Source organism: Odocoileus virginianus, chromosome 6 (assembly GCF_023699985.2).
Source record: "Odocoileus virginianus isolate 20LAN1187 ecotype Illinois chromosome 6, Ovbor_1.2, whole genome shotgun sequence".
NCBI lineage: Eukaryota > Metazoa > Chordata > Mammalia > Artiodactyla > Cervidae > Odocoileus > Odocoileus virginianus.
The window spans coordinates 25711613-25731539 of NC_069679.1; the positions used below are offsets into that span (position 1 = coordinate 25711613).

The following is a 19927-nucleotide window of genomic DNA, read 5'->3' on the forward strand; positions in this document are numbered from 1 at the left end:
TCCAACCATTTTCAGGATGTTTATAGTTTAAAAGGTTATTTGAGAACAAAGTGAAAGTGTTAGTCGCTCAGTTGTGTCCAACTCTTAGTGGCACCATGGGCTGTAGCCCACCAGGTTCGTCTGTCCATGGAATTCTCCAGTCAAGCGTACTGGAGTGGGTGGGCCATTCCCTTCTCCTGGGAACCTTCCTGACCCAGGAATCAAACCCAGGTCTCCTGCATTGCAGGTAGATTCTTTACCATCTGAGCCATCAAGGAAGCCCCAAAAGGTTATTTATCCAAGTAAATCTGTAATTGGCATTTCTGGTCCCCTTAAAAGTTCTACTTCTTGAGAGAAGGGGTGGGAAATGCAGCTGTGAGATCCTCACCTCCTTGTCCTGCCTCCCTAGTTAACTCCTAAGAATGAACCTATCTCAGCCCCTCCCTGACTCATCTTTCCCAAAGTACAGATTCTGTTAGCTCGAGGCCTGGCCTCAGGGGCTCTTTGCCCACAGTTCTGCTTTGCACCAGCAATCAGCATTTGTGCACTTTTGCCTTTTCTCCTGTGCCTTCTAACCTCTGTTCCATTGCCATTTTCTACACGTGGAGGTGTGTGGGTGTTTATTCTGGTCTGGAGCCTGAATAAATTCATGCATTACCTAAGCTCCATGTGATTTGCACCCTCCACATTGCTAGTTGCTATGGGAAACTTTAATGTCATATGACATTCTTAACCTCAAAGATGCTTGCAGTACACGCAGCGAAATATTGCACAGGTGACATAAAGGTGAATAACAAAAGCAATAATTTATTACACAGTGGGTCCTGTGATATGGTTATGTGCTATAGTAGTTAACTGAGTTAATTTGGTTGGGGAAGGCTTGATGAAGGAGGTAGCCTGGGAGTTGACAGAAAAGTAATACTTGGAGAGGCTAGCTAGAGGGTTGAGAACTTCCCAGGTTGATGAATATGTGGAGATTAGGGGAGAGGAGTGCATACAGGGCCTTGAAGCTTCATGCCTTTTCCCCCTCCCTTGCCCCATCTGGTTGTTCCTGAATTATATCCTTTTATAATAAACCAGATCTGAGTCTGTGAGCGTTCTAGCAAGTCAAACCCAAGGAAGGAATAATTGGAACATCCAAGGAGAAAAAACTATGAGAGACTGAAAAAAAAACTTGAGGGAATATTCAGATGAGTCTTGAAGAACTGAGTAAGAACACTGATTTGGTTTGGTCAGAGGGTTCAAGATAAGAGATTAGTTCTGATGCTTAAGGGAACACTTGTAATATGCCATATGTGATGTTTATGGATACATGGTGTTACTAGAAGTTTTGAAGAACCTTAAGTGCCAAGGCAGAAGGTGTAGATTTTTACCACTCAGGCCAGAAGTTTCCAAACTGTCTCAGTTCATTGTTCCTAGTATCTCAATATTTTATGATATGCCAAAATAAACATGTAAAAGTTCTATTTTTTTATATCCAAACAATAAGCACTTAATGTTCTAACAACTTAATAGATATTTGACAAAAGAATACACAAAAGTCTAAAGGTATTTTTATTTTTAAATGACTGCAAGTATTACTAACAGGATGTTGGGCACGTAAGCTTCTCAGACCTTAGAATCAAACTGGACACTACCACCCTTCTTCCCTGTTTGATACTGAGAGGAATATTGCGTGATCTAATCTTGAAATTGGCCTTCTTCAAGCTAGTAGTTCACATGTTGTCTAACATGTATCACTGTGATTTCCCCAAAAGCTTATTCTGTAGCATCCCAGGGAGCTTGCTGCCCAGTGGTGTCATGGCTCACAGTCTGGGAACCATGAATCTAGGTAATAATGAATCACTAACACATTTTGAGGAGGTAATTACCATAATGAATGTTTGGGAAAATGAATCTAGCACTGTATGAAAGATGGATGGCAGGATTAAGAGAATAGGGTCAAAGACATCAGGAAAACAGGAATCAAATGTATTAGGACCATGACAGCAAAGGTATAAAGAAAGATTTGACCACTATGGAGAACAGCATGGAGGTTCCTTTAAAAACTAAAAATAGAGCTACCACATGATCCAGCAATCCCACTCCTGGGTATATATCTGGAGAAAACCATAATTCAAAAAGATATGTGAACCCAAATGTTCATTGCAGCACTATTTACAATAACCAGGACGTGGAAGTGACCTAACTGTCCATCATTGATGGAGAAATGGATAAAGAGGATGTGGTACATATCTACAATAGAATACTACTCAGCCATAAAAAAGAATGAAATAATGCCCTTTGCAGTGATGTGGATGGACCTAAACCTTGTTACACTGAGTGAACTAAATCAGAGAAAGACAAATATATCACTTATATGTGAAATTTAAAAAAAAACAATAACGGTATGTTTGTTACAAACAGAAATAGAGTTACAAAACAGAAATAGAGTCACATGTGGAAAACAAAATGATGGTTACCAAGGGGGAGAAAGCGTGGGGAGAGGGATAAGTTGGGGGATTGGGATTGACATATACACACTGCTGTATATAAAATAGATAACTAATAACCTACTGTTTAGCACAGAGAACTCTGCTCAGTAATCTGTAATGACCTACATGGGAATAGAATCTAAAGAGTGAATATATGTATATACATATATAACTGATGTACTTTTCTGTATAGCAGAAACTAACACAATATTGTATATCAATTATACTTCAATAAAAATTAATTTTAAAAATTTGAAACACAAGAAAACTACAGGTATTAGTTGATGGCATCTGGGTATTGGGGGAAAGAATCTACATACATAAAGGTTTTGAGCGAGGGTGACAGATTAAGAATTGGTTTTAAAATTAAGATGTAAAAACCAGCTTGAAGCCCATTCCCATCAGGGCAGATCTGGGTTGGAATCCCAGCCTGCTCACTAAAAACTGGTCTTTTGCAAATTCTCTCAATCTAATCTCTTACTTGTTAAGTAGAGATAATGTCTGTCTTAATGGATTGCTGTTAAAGTGAGCTATGGCCAGCACCAAAGTCTGGCAGAGGTAAATCCGGGTGATTACTGATGCTTGCTGATAAAGTTCAAAATGTATCTTGGCAAATGATAATCTTCTTAATCTTGCCCTTTAACTTTCACTACTGTACCTACACTATGTCCCTCTTACTCTCTTTTCTTTCTTCTCTGTCTCTGGCTCTCTCTCCTTACTTCCCTGATTTTACCTTGTATTGTCAAAAGTCCGACTCTTTGCGACCCCATGAATGGCAGCCTGCCAGGCCTCCCTGTCTATCACCAACTCCTGGAGTTTACTCAAACTCGTGTCCATCGAGTCAGTGATGCCATCCAGCCATCTCATCCTCTGTCGTCCCCTTCTCCTCCTGCCCCCGATGACTCCCAGCATCAGGGTCTTTTCCAACGAGTCAACTCTTCGCATGAGGTGGCCAAAGTATTGGAGTTTCAGCTTCAGCATCAGTCCTTCCAATGAACACCCAGGACTGATCTCCTTTAGGATGGACTGGTTGGATCTTCTTGCAGTCCAAGGGACTCTCAAGAGTTCTCCAACACCACAGTTCAAAAGCATCTATTTTTCGGCACTCAGCTTTCTTCACAGTCTAACTCTCACATCCATTCATTACCACTGAAAAAACCATAGCCTTGACTAGACGGACCTTTTTTGGCAAAGTAATGTCTCTGTTTTTTAATATGCTACCTAGGTTGGTCATAACTTTCCTTCCAAGGAGTAAGTGTCTTTTGATTTCATGGTTGCAATCACCGTCTGCAGTGATTTTGGAGCCCCCAAAAATAAAGTCTGCCACTGTTTCCACTGTTTCTCCATCTATTTCCCATGAAGTGATGGGACCAGATGCCATGATCTTAGTTTTCCGAATGTTGAGCTTTAAGCCAACTTTTCCACTCTCCTCTTTCACTTTCATCAAGAGGCTTTTTAGTTCCTCTTCACTTTTTGCCATAAGGGTGGTGTCATCTGCATATCTGAGGTTATTGATATTTCTCCCGGCAATCTTGATTCCAGCTTGTGCTTCTTCCAGCCCAGCGTTTCTCATGATGTACTCTGCATTAAATAAGCGGGGTGACAATATACAGCCTTGATGTACTCCTTTTCCAATTTGGAACCAGTCTGTTGTTCCATGTCCAGTTCTAACTGTTGCTTCCTGACCTGTATACAGATTTCTCAGGAGGCAGGTCAGGTGGTGTGGAATTCCCATCTGTTTCAGGATTTTCCACAGTTTATTGTGATCCATACAGTCAAAGGCTTTGGCACAGTCAATAAAGCAGAAATAGATGTTTTCCTGGTGCTCACTTCAGCAGCACATATACTAAAATTGGAACTATACAGAGAAGATTAGCATGGCCCCTGAGCAAGGATGACACGCAAATTCATGAAGCGTTCCATATTTTTTTTTAAAAAAAGATGTTTTCCTGGAACTCTCTTGCTTTTCGATGATCCAACAGATGTTGGCAATTTGATCTCTGGTTCCTCTGCCTTTTCTAAATCCAGCTTGAACATCTGGAAGTTCACAGTTCATGTATTGCTGAAGCCTGGCTTGGAGAATTTTGAGCATTACTTTACTAGCATGTGAGATGAGTACAATTGTGTGGTGGTTTGAGCATTCTTTGGCATTGCCTTTCTTTGGGATTGGAATGAAAACTGACCTTTTCCAGTCCTGTGGCCACTGCTGAGTTTTCCAAATTTGCTGACATATTGAGTGCAGCACTTTCACAGCATCATCTTTCAAGATTTGAAATAGCTCAACTGGAATTCCATCACCTCCACTAGCTTTGTTCATAGTGATGCTTTCTAAGGTCCCCTTGACTTCACATTCCAGGATGTCTGGCTCTAGGTGAGTGATCACACCATCATGATCATCTGGGTCATGAAGATCCTTTTTGTACAGGTCTTCTGTGTATTCTTGCTACCCCTTCTTAATATCTTCTGCTTCTGTTAGGTCCATACCATTTCTGTCCTTTATCGAACCCATCTTTGCATGAAATGTTCCCTTGATATCTCTAATTGGTATCTCAGTAGGCTAATATGCTACTGTAGATCAGTGGAGAAATAACTCCAGAAAGAACGAAGGGATGGAGCCAAAGCAAAATCAATACCCAGCTGTGGATGGGACTGGTGATAGAAGCAAGGTCCAATGCTGTAAAGAGCAATATTGCATAGGAACCTGGAATGTTAGGTCCATGAATCACAGCAAATTGGAAGTGGTCAAACAGGAGATGGCAAGAGTGAATGTTGACATTCTAGGAATCAGCGAACTAAGATGGACTGGAATGGGTGAATTTAACTCAGATGACCATTATATCTACTACTGTGGTCAGGAATCCCTTAGAAGAAATGGAGTAGCCATCATGGTCAACAAAAGAGTCTGAAATGCAGTACTTGGATGCAATCTCAAAAACAACAGAATGATCTCTGTCCATTTCCAAGGCAAACCATTCAATATCACGGTAATCCAAGCCTATGCCCCAACCAGTAATGCTGAAGAAACTGAAGTTGAACAGTTCTATGAAGACCTACAAGACCTTTTAGAACTAACACCCAAAAAAGATGTCCTTTTCATTATAGGGGACTGGAATGCAAAAGTAGGAAGTCAAGAAACACCTGGAGTAACAAGCAAATTTGGCCTTGGAGTATGGAATGAAGCAGGGCAAAGGCTAATAGAGTTTTGCCAAGAGAACGCACTGGTCATAGCAAACACCCTCTTCCAACAACACAAGAGAAGACTCTACACATGGACATCACCAGATGGTCAACACCAAAATCAGATTGATTTTATTCTTTGCAGCCAAAGATGGAGAAGCTCTATAACTCAGCAAAAACAAGACCAGGAGCTGACTGTGGCTCAGATCATGAACTCCTTATTGCCATATTCAGACTTGAATTGAAGAAAGTAGGGAAAACCACTAGACCATTCAGGTATGACCTAAATCAAATCCCTTATGATTATACAGTGGAAGTGAGAAATAGATTCAAGGGACTAGATCTGATAGACAGAGTGCTTGATGAGCTATGGATGGAGGTGCGTGACATCGTACAGGAGACAGGTGTTAGGTAGTTAGAATAGAAAACAGGAGTCCAAAATGGCGGTGGCTAAAAGACAAGGAAGGGAAAAGCCCGCGAAAATAGAACAAAGGAAGACCAAAGGAAGGTCTGGGGACCGGAGTGAAGACCTCAGGTAGAAGAAACAGCAGCCCTGGCTCAGCCCAGTCTGCATAGGGCAGGCCCGGGGGGCGGGGGGACATAAAAGGAGGAGCCGAAGCGCTTTCTCTCTCCACCCCCCCCCCCCCACACACACACACACACACGTATGTGCGCGCTCTTTCTCTTGCTCTCTCTCTCTCTCTCTCTCGCTCTTTCTCTCTCTCTCTCTCTCTCCCGCGCGCTGGGGCGCTCTTCTCTTTGCGTCTTTGGGTTGACATGCCCTCACGCTTTGAGGATGGATTCTCCTGCTAACTTCTAAATAAAATAGAGCTGTAACACTTGTTATGCCCGATGTCCGAATCCCCGAGCGGGAAGAGAGAAAGCTACCAAGAGACAATGCAAAACGCAAGAAGGAAGTTTATTGCTAGCTCGAGCTAGGGCCCCCGCTGTGTCCAACGCAGTGGCGCACAGGCTGAGAGCCCCGAGCCCGGTTTTTCTACCCATATTTATAGGCCATCCAATTTCAAACATAAGCAGGGGTCAATTAGCGAAGCGGATTTGTTACATGTTCGCGCGCGCGGGACTTTTCTGAAAACAAGTTCTGATTGGCTGTATCTGGGTGGCCTGATAATCGTCCTAGTTGCCAGAGGAGGGTCTTTCCCTTCCCGCCTCTGTCTCCTATCATGGCGTTATGTTTGCTCTTCCTACATTCCGTTTGTTCTTCCTACAACACTGATTTGTCTAAGAGCTATAACACGGTGTGTCCAAGACCCAACAGCTGTGACGCGCCGAGGGGGGCTTTAATGTCCGTCACTCCAAATCTTTGTTGTGACGAGACAAAGAATTGAGGAGCATACACTCGCCTGTCGTCTATGGTGCCGTGACTCAGCTTTAACCTGGCTGAAACAACCTCCATGTGGAAGAGGCCAAGCGCAGCAGGAGGAGCGAAGCTTCCGCAGTAGAAGCGGAACGTGAAGAAAACCCAGCGCAGGGGAAGGCCCGTCATGCTGGAAACCAGAATCGTGAAAAACGAACTCAGCAGAAAGCTCACGTGGCTCAGTCTCAGATTCCAGAAGACCTCCGGTTAAGGTAGGAGGGCCTCGCTCCTATGGCTGGAGGGACATGCCTAAAGAAATCTTAATTCCTTAACAATTTCTCGTTTCTTGTTTCTTTGAACCTCCCCTCCCCCCACCCCCCCGCCAACAGGCAGGCAGCAGTGGGCGCAATTGAGGGACTCTGGAGAGGCTACTCTTTGGTATGTCCCAAAGGCACTATCTGCTGGGCCCCAGTAGCTGTTACCCAAGCCGTTGGGGGTTCTTCTGTCCTTACTCTTCTCTGTGCCAAGAATCAGGCCAATGAAAACTGTGAGCACAGGTCAGGTACTTAGCAGATTTTCCAGCAGGCTATGAAAAGGATCCCTTGGCACGTTTTTCCCACTGCTTTTTCCTCCTGTCCTTCAGCTCGCTCCTGGTACTCGAGCCCGGCCAAAACCCAGGATTCCTGGCTTCAGGACCTCATGAAGCTCAGGCTCTGATGTCTCATTGCAAAAATTCATTGAGAAACAATAAGTAAGAGGTAGATTTGTTAGGATTCAGAGAGAAGCCCACTCTTCAGGGAGTGGGCCATTGCTGTGGGCAAGGTCTCGGGCTAGATTTTGCCAGTGGGCTGAATTCATATGCTACTGAGTGGGAGGATCATCCCAGCCATTGGGAAACCACCCAGTCCTCCCTCTCTAGACAAGTGCCTTACAGCTTTCTGCCACCTCTGGGTGTGTCTTTTGGCTTACAGACTGGGGATTAAGATTTACTTGAATTTGATTTGTCACTTGGACCCAATTGATTTTAATCGGTTTACGTTATGCCCTTGTGCTGTGTCATTCTTTCAAAGGTTATGCTCTGCCTCTTTCCCTCCTGTTTCATGCTTCATTCCTCAGCCCCATCCGGGCCCACAATGTTGCCTCTACAATCTTCTGGAGGGACAACCAGAAAATAGCTGGCCTTGGGAGGGAAATACTGTATAATATACAACCCCTTAATCCTACCCAGCACTGGTCACGCTGGAGATCTTGGGGATGCCCAACTCCAGGCTGGGGGTCCCAGGAGATCAACCTGCCTTGACCTGCCTAGGGATCTGGTCCTCGAAAGGTTGTCACGCCTCGACCTGCTTGGGGATCTGCCAGTCCCAGGGGTCCCAGGAGATCGTCACGCCTTGATCTGCCCAGGGACCCAATTCTTGGGTGGCCGTCACACCTTGACCTGCCTGGGGATTCGATCTCTAGGAGGCTGTCACTCTTCAGCCTGCCTGGGGATCTGCACCCTCACCCAGGGATGCCTGGCTCTCAGGTTGCAACAGTACTAGGTAGGATGAGCTTACACCATGATATCTATTCCCATCCACGGTGGGCAAACCAGCAATGAGTTAAGATTACAACCCCTTAATCCTACCCAGCACTGGTCATGCTGGAGCTCTTGGGGATGCCCAACTCCAGTGTGGGGGTCCCAGGAGGTCAACCTGCCTTGACCTGCCTAGGGATCTGGTCCTCGAAAGGTTGTCACGCCTCAACCTGTTTGGGGATCCGCCAGTCCCAGGGATCCCAGGAGGTCGTCACACCTCAACCTGCCCAGGGGCCCAATTCTCAGGAGGTTGTCACACCTCAATTTGCACAGGGATTCCATCTCTAGGAGGCTGTCATGCCTCAGCCTGCCTAGGGATCTGCACCCTGACCCGGGGACGCCTGGCTCTCAGGTTGCAACAGTTCTGGGTAGGATAAGCTTCAGAAAGACTCACCCCTAAGGAAGTCCACCCATGGAAACAGAAGGAAGCCTATTATTTGTGGGAATGTGCCCAGTCTCAATAATAACTCAGGAGCCCAAAGAGAACCCCACTGCCTTTCTGAAAAGGCTAAAAGAGGCCCTCCAAAAGTTTATCTGGACTTAGACTCTTACGAGAGACAGGTGATTTTAAAGGACAAATTCCTGTCCCAATGTGCAACAGATATCAGAATTAAGTTACAACAGCTACAGCAGCAGGACCCTGCTGCTTCTTTAGATGAGATGGTCCAGACAGCCACCAATACCTTTTATAACAGAGAACAGGAGAAGGAGGCCAAGGCCCAGGAGAGGGAGAGAAGGAAAGAGACAAGGCATGCCCAGATGCAAGAGTGTCCAAACCGTGACAAGTCTCCTAAAACAGCTTGCTACAAATGCCATCAACTGGGACATTGGGCGGCACTCTGGCCTCGGGACCCAAGAGCCTCCAGGTCAAGTGCCAAGCCTTCCCTCACAATGGTTCAAGAAGACTGAAGCTGCCCGCTCCAGCCAGCCCGCCTGTCACAGATAACCATCACGAGGCTGGAGCCAAGGGTGCAACTGGATGTGGCAGGTAGGTCCAAGAATTTCTTGGTTGACACAGGGGCTACCTACTCTGTATTGATCTCCTACTCCGGAGTCTTCTCCTTCCAAACCTGTACCGTTTTGGGTGCTACAGGAAAAACAACTACTAAAAGATTCACCTAAGGACTTCTTTGTTGCTGGGATGGACAAATATTTTCTCACCAGTTTCTGGTGGTCCCTGAGTGTCCTACTCCCTTATTGGAAAGAGACATACTCACTAAATTGGGGACCACCCTTGTGATGGGGAGCTTTTCAGCCCCTAGAGCTCTACAGGTCCTGGTTACTACTGAGGAACCCATCACACCTCCAATAGAGAGAGAGCAAAGACTATGGGAGGACAAAATTAACCCCCAGGTGTGGGACTAGGGGATTCCTGGACGAGCCCACCAAGCTGAACCGATCATCATTGTTCTCAGAGATCCCACTCGGTTTCCTAACCGAAAACAATATCCCCTCAAAAGAGAGGCTTGGGAGGGACTACAGCCTTTAATAAATAAATTCCTTGCTTGTGGGCTGTTGGTCCCCACCAGTTCGCCATGCAACACCCCAATCCTCTCAGTAAAGAAAAAGGACGGAACCTGGCGAATGGTTCAAGATCTCCAGATCATAAATGAAGCTGTAGTCCCCCTCCATCCCACAGTACCCAATCCCTATGTAATCTTGGGAGAAATCCCACCCAGTGCCAAGTGGTTTACAGTCTTGGATCTCAAAGATACATTTTTTTGCATACCACTGGCTGAAGAATCCCAATATCTTTTTGCCTTTGAGTGGGAGGCCCCTGGAGAAAAACACCAACAGATGACTTGGACAGTATTACCTCAGGGGTTCAGAGATAGCCCCCACTTGTTTGGACAGGCCCTTAGCTGGGATCTCCCAGATCTGGACCTGGGACCTAATGGGAAAATATTATAATATGTAGATGACCTACTAATCTGCTCTCCAGATGAGAAAAATGCCCAACAACATGCAATTCAGGTTCTAAACTTTTTGGTAGAAAGGAGATATACAGTTTCCCGTGCTAAGGCACAGATGGTTGAGACAAAGGTCACTTAACTGGGAGTTCAGATTACACACGGGTCTAGGAGGCTGTCCTCTGATCGGGTACAAGGAATCGTCCAGTTGCCCTCCCCCATGATTCAAAAACAATTGTGAGCTTTCCTGGGGCTAACTGGGAATTGTAGAATCTGGATACCCAACTACGGTCTAATTGCCCAGCCCTTATATGAAAGCTTAAAGGGACGAGATGATTCAATCCCATTGATGTGGGGAACTCCTCAAAAGAAGGCAGAGGCTACACTAAAACAGACCTTAATTCAGGTACCTGCCTTGAGGTTGCCAGACCCAGAAAAAACATTCCAACTTTATGCCCATGAAAGAGAGGGAATAGCCTTGGGAGTGTTAACTCAAAGGTTGGGATCTGAGCCCCAGCCTGTAGCTTACTTATCCAAGAGACTTGATCTAACCACCCAAGGCTGGACCCCCTCCCTTCGAAATCTTGCAGCTATTGCAATCATGATAGAAGGTCCTTTAAAACTCTCCTTTGGGGGCAAACTATTTTTACCAGCCACCAAGTAAAACAACTCCTAAATGGGAAAGGCCATTTATGGATGTCTGATCAAAGAATCTTCAGATATCAAGTAATGCTGATGGAAAATCCAGGCCTCACTATATCCCCTTGTGAGGTTCTTAACCCAGCCACCCGCCTGCCTACCCCCGAGGACTCTCTCCCCTTTCACTCTTGTCTAGAAACCTTGGACCACTGGACAAACCCCAAGAGGGATTGTCGGAAGATCCTCTGACCAATCCTGAGGAAATCTGGTACACTGATGAAAGCAGCTTTGTCTTGGATGGAAAAAGAAGAGCTGGATATGCAGTAGTCTCCAATTTTGAGACCATAGAGGCTAAGCCTCTGCCACCAGGTACTTTAGCCCAACTAGATGAGCTCATAGCCCTGACTCGAGCTCTAGAACTGGGAAAAGGAAAAAGAATAGCCATTTACACTGACTCCAAGTATGCCTTACTGGTGCTACATGCACATGCAGCTATTTGGAAAGAAAGGGGTCACTTGACCACCCGAGGGTCCCCAATCAAATATGGCGATCAAATCCTTAGACTCTTGGAGGCAGTCCATCTGCCCACTGAGGTTTCAGTCTCCCACTGTAAAGGACACCAAAAATGGAGCACGGAAGTGCCATCAGGGAACCAAGGAGCTGATCAGGCATCTAAGAGAGTAGCGTTACAGAACCATGACCTAAAAGGGGTTACCACCCTAGTTCCACAGACTAATTTGCCAGAAACTCTTTCATATACTGAAGGTGAGACTCTTAAAGCTAAGAGTGAGGGCTTTTAAGAAGATCATATGGAGTGGTTCTAAAAGGAGGGACCCTTTTTTCTGCCTGGAAACCTCCAATGGAAGTTGGTTAACTCCTTACATGCCGCCACACATTTAGGGGGAAAGGCCCTTCAAAAATTACTAGAAAGGTCCCTCAGAGAAACAGGCCTCCAAACAACTATAAGGTAAATGGTCTCCTTTTGTCCCACTTGCCAGTTAAACAACCCCCAAGGAGCTCGAAGACCCCAGCTGGCCCAGCCCGCCCAATGATGTGGGACCTATCCAGGAGAGGACTGGCAGATGGACTTCACCCAGATGCCAGTTTCTCAAGGGTATAAATACCTATTAGTCATGATAGATACATTCACAGGATGGATTGAAGGTTTTCCCACCTGGATTGAGAAGACTGAGGAGGTGGTAAAAAAAAACATCTCCATGAAATCATTCCAAGATTTGGTCTGCCCAGGTCACTACAAAGTGACAATGGGACATCATTTACTTCTAAGGTCACCTGAGGATTCTCTAAAGCATTGGGCATTACTTATTATCTCCATTGTACCTGGAGGCCTCAGTCTTCAGGAAAAGTAGAAAGAGCAACCAATTCTTAAAATCAGTGATAAAAGAGATAACCCAGGAGGCCTCCCTGGGATGGAAGGAGGCTTTACCAATAGCCCTCTGCCGCACCCATATTGCCCCTAAGGAACAGGTTGGTCTTAGTCCTTATGAGTTGCTATATGGGAGAACTTTTGTTTATGTCAATGACCTCTTCCTAGATCCTGGAGTTCAGACTCTCCAGTCTTTCATGGCCATTGGGCAATTCCAACAGGATATACGCTTATGGGGTATGAACCAGGACCCAAAAGACTCTAAGGAGTCACCACTATATGCTCCAGGGACTCAAGTCCTAATTAAAGTCTGGAAAGATGGGTCCCCAAAGGCTCAACTCCAGCTCACATGGAAGGGCCCCTATGCTGTAATACTTTCTACCCCCACAGAAGTCAAGGTATCAGGACGTGACTCTTGGATTCACTACTCACGAGTCAAGCTGTGGAAGAAAACAGAAGAGGACACTCAATACACCTGTGAGCCCCTGGGAGATCTCAGATACCTATTCAGAACTACAAATGAGTGCCACTCTAATGAACACCCCCAAAATCTGGTTTCTGGGGATAAGATTTCTCAGGATAGCTCTAAAGAGACAACACAGCTTGGCAGAGATTGTACTCCAAAACAGATAGGAAATAAATCTTCTGATCCCTGAACAAGGAGGGACTTGAGCCATCCTGGTGATGTGAATTTAGAAGTGGCTAATGCTTACACATGGACATCACCAGATGGTCAACACCGAAATCAGATTGATTATATTCTTTGCAGCCAAAGATGGAGACGCTCTATACAGTCAGCAAAAACAAGACCGGGAGCTGACTGTGGCTCAGATCATGAACTCCTTATTGCCAAATTCAGACTTGAAGAAGGTAGGGAAAACCACTAGACCATTCAGGTATGACCTAAATCAAATCCCTTATGATTATACAGTGGAAGTGAGAAATAGATTTAAGGGACTAGATCTGATAGACAGAGTGCTTGATGAATTATGGATGAAGGTTCATGACATTGTACAGGAGACAGGTATCAAGACCGTCCCCATGGAAAAGAAATGCAAAAAGGCAAAATGGTTGTCTGAGGAGGCCTTACAAATAGCTGTGAAAAGAAGAGAAGCAGAAAGCAAAGGAGAAAAGGAAAGATATTCCTATCTGAATGCAGAGTTCCAAATAATAGCCAGGAGAGATAAGAAAGCCTTCCTCAGCGGTCAGTGCAAATAGAGGAAAACAACAGAATGGGAAAGACTAGAGATCTCTTCAAGAAAATTAGAGATACCAAGGGAACATTTCATGCAAAGATGGGTTTGATTGGCAAGCCACCAATACTCAATTTCCCTCTCAATTGGGAACTCTCAACTTTAACTGGGGTTCAAATTACAACCACCTTAAAAAACAAAGCACCCAGTTCCATTCCCTCCAAGTTAATACCTACCTTCGATTAACAGTCAAAATTCTCAAAATAAATAAATGAATATTTTTTAATTAAATAAAAATTTTTTTATCATTCCAAGACTTTGCCTTCCAGTGCAGTGGATTCGGGTTCCATCCCACATGCTTCAAGGCCAAGAAAACCTAAACAGAAAACAGAAAAAGTATTATAACAATTTCAATAAAGACTTTAAAAAAATCCACATTAAAAATAAATGGAATTCCCTGGCAGTCCAGTGTTTAAGACTCTGCTCTTCCACTGCAGGAGGCCCAGGTTCCATCCCTCATCAGGGAACTAGGATTCCACAAGCTGTGCCACCCAGCCAAAAACAAACAAACAAAAAAATCTCACAAACTCATTGTTCTCTTGCCTTACAATTTGTCTTAAAGGTAAAAACAATTCTGTAAGGTACCTAGAGTTGGCAAATTCAGAGGGACAAAAAGTATACAGGTTACCAGGGACAGGGAGGAAAAGTGAAGGGGGAGTTATTTTTAACATATACAGTTTTTGTTTAGCATGATTTAAAAGTTCACAAAATTGGAATGGATACTAGTGGAAATGGATAGCAGTGATGGCTGCAGTATATTGTGAATGTACTTAATGCCCCTGAACCATACACTTAAATATGGCAAATTTTATGTATATTTTACCCTGGTGGCGCAGATGGTACAGAATCTGCCTGCAGTGCAGATGACCCAGGTTTGATCCCTGGATCAGGAAGATCCTCAGGAGAAGGGAATGGCTACCCACTCCAGTATTCTTGCCTGGAGAATCCCACCAGCTTGAGTCCCAAAGAGTCGGACATGACTGAGTGACTAAGAACCACCACCACTAGAATTTTAAAATAAAATGTAATGAGGCTCAACAAAGTGTACCACCTTTAAGCATACAGGTCAATAAATTACTGCCCCCTCCAGAAATGAGCACTATCCTGACAGGAAATCACCCTCTATGAGTACTGTCTCTTCTCGAACTTCACATAAATTGATGTGTCCATTTCATCACTGTTAAATAGAATGGAACAAATTGCTCAAAATAACGTTTTTTGAATCTATAAAGGATCTGAAGTCTGCACTTTTATTCTCAACATTAGTAAATTGCAATTTATCTTTTTTCTTGATCAGTCTTGTTAGGGCTTATAATTTTTATGTTGATTTTCTCAGTTATCCTCTTTAATAATTATTCATTTCCATCTATATTTGGGATTATAATTTACTATTCTTTTTCTAGGTTCTTAAAATAGAAGGATAGATAAATCCATTTCAACTTTTACCTTCTCCAGTATATGCATTGACAACTATAAACTTCCCTCTAAGGGCCAAGTAGTTGAATCTCACAAGTTTTGCTAAGTCCTATTTTCATTGTCTTTCCTTTAAAAGCATGTTCTAATTTCCATTGTGATTTCATCTTTCATCTATGAGTAATCTGGCTCCCTGACTCATTACTCTACCAAAGCAGTTTTTGATAAGGTTGTATGAAAGAAAGTTTTATAACAAGACAAGAAAAATTGTATATTTGGCTGAATCACATAGCTTGTGGGATCTTAGTTCCCCGGGGCCAGGGGAACCTGTGTCCCCTACACTGGAAGCTCACAGTCAACTACTGGACTGCCACAGAAGTCCCAAGATAAGAATAAATTGAATGTTAAAAAAAATGTTCTCGGCCCTTTAGCTTCCTCTCTCCTCTCTACTGTGCATTGTGTATCTGCATTTTGCAACAGCAAAACCTTCCCCATTGGCAGGAATACCTGCTCAACTGCAAAGAGCAGTATCGCAGCATCAATAAGACAATTCCTTAAAATAACATTCCTTCTTGATCTTGTAAGAGTGTCACAATGGCCTATGACAATGGACTGATCTGGACTGTATAAACTGCATAAACTGGATTGTGTAAACACATCATCTAATGATATGGTCCCCAAAGTTTTTGGCACCAGGGACCAGTTTTGTGGAAGACAATTTTTCACAGTCAGGGCAGGGTGGGTGTGGTTTTGGGATGATTCAAGTGCATTACATTTGTCATGCACTTTATTTCTATTGTAATTGCATCAACTCCACCTCAGATCATCAGGCATTAGATCCTGGAGGTTGGGAACCCCAGATCTAATGTATGGCCCTCTGTCTCAAAAAGTTTATGTAACTGACTTCTCACAGGCAGAACAGTTCTCAGAACCCAAATTTGAGGGTTACAGTCCTCAAATTTGGCTCAAAATTCTTTCATAGATTGACTCTTGATTAATTTTTCATTGATATACACTTGGTGTAATGGGCAGGATACCAGAGACACCCACCAGAAGATACCTAGAAGACACCTCAGATTGGCACTCAGTACCAGCATGGGTATTTTGAGCCTCACTAGCTTCTCAGCATCTCTCACCAGGTTCTCACTGGTTCTTATCTCTCACTGGTGCATTCTCCTGATACATCCAGAGCTTATGTATGTATCATGATGATCCTGAAAGTTTGATCTGGACAAGTTTTTATTCATCTTAAGGGGCACCCATGCATTTCCTAAGCAGGGTCCCAGGGGGATCTGCAGAGAAAGTCCAGGGAAAACATATGTGGCTGATTTTTGTTAAGTTAGACTTAAACTAAAGAAAAAAAGGGGTAAATTGATACATGGTCTGAACAAAATTTTTTGTTAGTGAAATGAGACAGAGTTCTTCAGCTCTGAAGCACAAAGGGATATTTTGCTCCTATCGGCCACAGGCTACCCTCAGATGTGTCAATCCTCACCATGTGCAGTGGTCCTCAAGGGAACCTGCTAGGAACCCACTATGACCATTAAGTAGATACTGCTCCTCTGGGGGACACCACAGAGGCTAATAACTTAGTGCTCCAACCACGCATGACAGTCTAAAGACTGTCACCAGGAGAAACAGACATGTGACAGAGATGCACTGACCCAAGGGTAACTCCTGGGGAAGCTAGTGCACATCCAGTCCACCACACTGTCCTCAGAAAATTGTTCAGATGGTATCTCACACCTGACCCAGACTACCAAATCAATAACGGGAACCTGTGCCTCAAGGGCCCAGCAGTTCTTGGATGATGAGCAGCCACCTAGGAACTTCACCTGGATTTATATATAACACCTAAGAAACTGACACTTGCAAGTATGTAACTTAATGGCAAGGTCTCACCAAAAATCATTTGTTCCTGAGATGGCTAAAATGGGGCACTTTTGATTTACCTAAGTTGGTTTATTTGCACACTAAATTAGAAAAAGCAGGCTTACGCTCAAACAGCTAGAATGGAGACATTTTAATTGGCACCTGGAAGCCTCAAAGTAAGGGAATGATAAAATGGCTTCATTGCAAGAGACAAATCAGAAATTATCAGAAACAGTGACTAGATTAGAAAAGACCCCATAAGTCATCACTGCTTCTCCTCCTTTCTCTTCTCCTTCTTTGGCTCTTTTGTATCAAAGCATACAAAAGGAAGAGCTTGTGGAATCAAAGGGAAAGGACAAAGACACCCCTAAGGTAATAGTCACCCCCTTTAAGGAGAAACCTACACGTAGAGGGGAACCTGCTTTTACCTTTACACCCTTGGACTAGGACAGAATTTAAGACCTTAACTAAGGAATTTCCAGATTGTTCACAGGATCCCTTGGGTTTTGCTAAACAATTTCATCTTATAGTAAGAATTTACAAGCCTGGATATTCAAACTTACACCAGCTTATACATTTACCAGTCCTTGAAAGTGCAAGTAAAGCAATGGAATGGCTCCAAGAGATAAACTGGAAGGCATCCATGGAAGATTTTCACAATCATGAGTCTGCAGATCACAGGAAATGTAGAGAACTCGACCACAATTGATATCAGGTTATTCTGAAAATCTTCCCCACCTGTGGGGTACGGGGTGGGGTTTGATATGAAAGGCAGTGAGCTAACGAAAGCATTTTGGTATGGATAAGCTGACAGAACCTGGCTTTTTAGCTGTGTTTGAAACCTTGGACTAATGGGATACTGTAAGAAGAATCAAAAAGCATTGCTATTAAATATGTAATTTCCTTTATTCCTCTTTGCAATGGGTGGTATTATTTTCATTTAAAAATGATGAAAGGAGAGACTTGCCTGGCAGTCCAGTGGTTAACATATTGGGCTTTCACTGCAGGGGGCATGGGTTCCTTCCCTGGATGGGGAACTAAAACTTGCATGCTGCATTGCAGCCAAAAAATAGGGAATAAATAGAAAATAAACAAATTTTTAAAATAAAGACAATGAAAGGGAATTCCCTGGCAGTCCAGTGGTTAGGATTCTGCACTCTCACACTGTGAACTAAGATTCCAGAGGCACAGCCAAAAAAAAACAAAAAAAACCCACAAAAAACATAATGAAGTAAAGTCTGACAAGATCCAAGAAACTTGTCTAAATTTCCATATCCAGGTAGCAGGATTGCAACACTGTTTCTGGATTCAGGGCACTAAACTATCTGAGATGAATTGTTCAAGAGCATTGACACCCTCCCCAACCCCTAAAGACACACACACAGACACACACAGAAGTGGAAAACTGCAAAGGAGGGAAAGGGACAGAAGCTGAATTCTATCTGCTCTCCTCTTTCCCCTCATACATGATTCTTCCCTTCTGCCTCCCTGACATGGAGTGGTGTTGCAGCAAAAACAGAGGTGAGTGAACAGCCTTTGGCACACACCAGCCAAACAGGCCTACAAGAGTTAAACAATCTCCATTATTCTTTATCTGTTACTACTAGCAAAAACTTGTAGCTGGACTTGTACTTCACAAAGCTAATGACTCTAACTCTGTATAGATTGCCCTCTAGACTTGGCATTCTTTTCCCCCTACACTCTCTTATAGCATTTTGCATTTCAGAAAGGTCATGGGCTGATAACCTCAGGGAAACAAGACTGGTTTCTAAGTTGTCTGATGCCAGCTGTGGCCATTTTGAAACTCTGCAAGAGAAAAAAAAAAAAAAAGCAAGACCTCCAAGAGGATATAAAACCTCTTCCTATTCCCAAGAAAGGGGAGCACAGTTCTTGAGGCACTAGTCTGCTGTGTTTCCCTTTTGCCTGGCAAAAATAATAAAGCCACTCTTTTCTGTTTCCTCCAAACTCTGTCTCCATATATCTATTTGGCATTGGTGGACAGGGAGCCAAGATTAGAACCCTGTGATGGGTACAAATCCTTTCTGTGTCCCTGTTTTTTGTTTGTTGTAAAGAGACTTCAGCCTCCTAGACCTTCCCTGAGTGCCAAAGGGCATGTTTAAACAGTCTCTAAACAGAAAAATGAGGGACGGCAGAAACAAAGGCGCAATCAAGAAATTATAGTACAATAACAAAGCAGGGGACTGGTTCCTCCTCAAGGAATATACCTAACAATATCTTTGAGTTCTTCTGCTGGAACTAAGGCCACCCCTGTGGAGAATAGTAACTTTAGGCTAAGCACCAGATTTCTGGAATAACCCTGTTACCTCACCACCAACCATTGAGAAGAAAGTCTGCACATAGTGGAAGATCAGGAAGACTCTGATACCCCATCTCCTTACCTACAGCCCCAAATGGTTAACTGCAGTTAGCTTCCCCGCTCTCTCCCTTTAAAAACATTCAATTAGTGAAGAATCTTCGAAGAGCTGGTTCTTGGACAAGAGTCTGCCTTCAACCCAGGTTGCCCTCTAAATAAAGCAATCCTTTCTTTTCAATCAACACAAGTCTTTCCAGTGGGGAGCAGCCCAACCTGATTTGGGTCCACCCCTATCCCACCCCTGTTAAAAATAAGCCCTGACTTCTGTTCTTAGGTATATTAATTTGGAAGACAGCAACTCCTTAACAACCCCTTTCCCATAAAATTCTGTCAAAGTCAAACTCTGCTACATAATAAAGCAAATTTTCCTGAGTTATAACCAGCATGCACTCTAGAGCAAGTGTTCTTCTCCTAGATATGCTCTGACAATGTATTGGCAAGCATGGGGCATTCGGTGTTTTTCCGTTTGCAGTTTTGTTGTGGTTGTTAGGGCAGAAAGTGAAGAAGAACTAAAGATCCTCTTGATGAAAGTGAAAGAGGAGAGTGAAAAAGTTG

The 19927-nt window shown here is 43.8% G+C and overlaps 1 long non-coding RNA gene and 1 other non-coding gene across 2 annotated transcripts; both read left to right on the top strand.

Annotated features, from left to right (window-relative positions):
* The first annotated feature begins 4275 nt into the window (after positions 1-4275).
* LOC139035838 (U6 spliceosomal RNA) lies at positions 4276-4382 on the top strand. The gene has a single exon (XR_011488542.1). It is a non-coding gene; the product is annotated as a U6 spliceosomal RNA (small nuclear RNA).
* Positions 4383-7037: 2655 nt separating this feature from the next.
* LOC139035494 (uncharacterized) lies at positions 7038-11499 on the top strand. Its single transcript, XR_011488078.1, has 3 exons — positions 7038-7220; positions 9220-9512; positions 11270-11499. It is a non-coding gene; the product is annotated as an uncharacterized lncRNA (long non-coding RNA).
* Positions 11500-19927: the final 8428 nt, after the last annotated feature.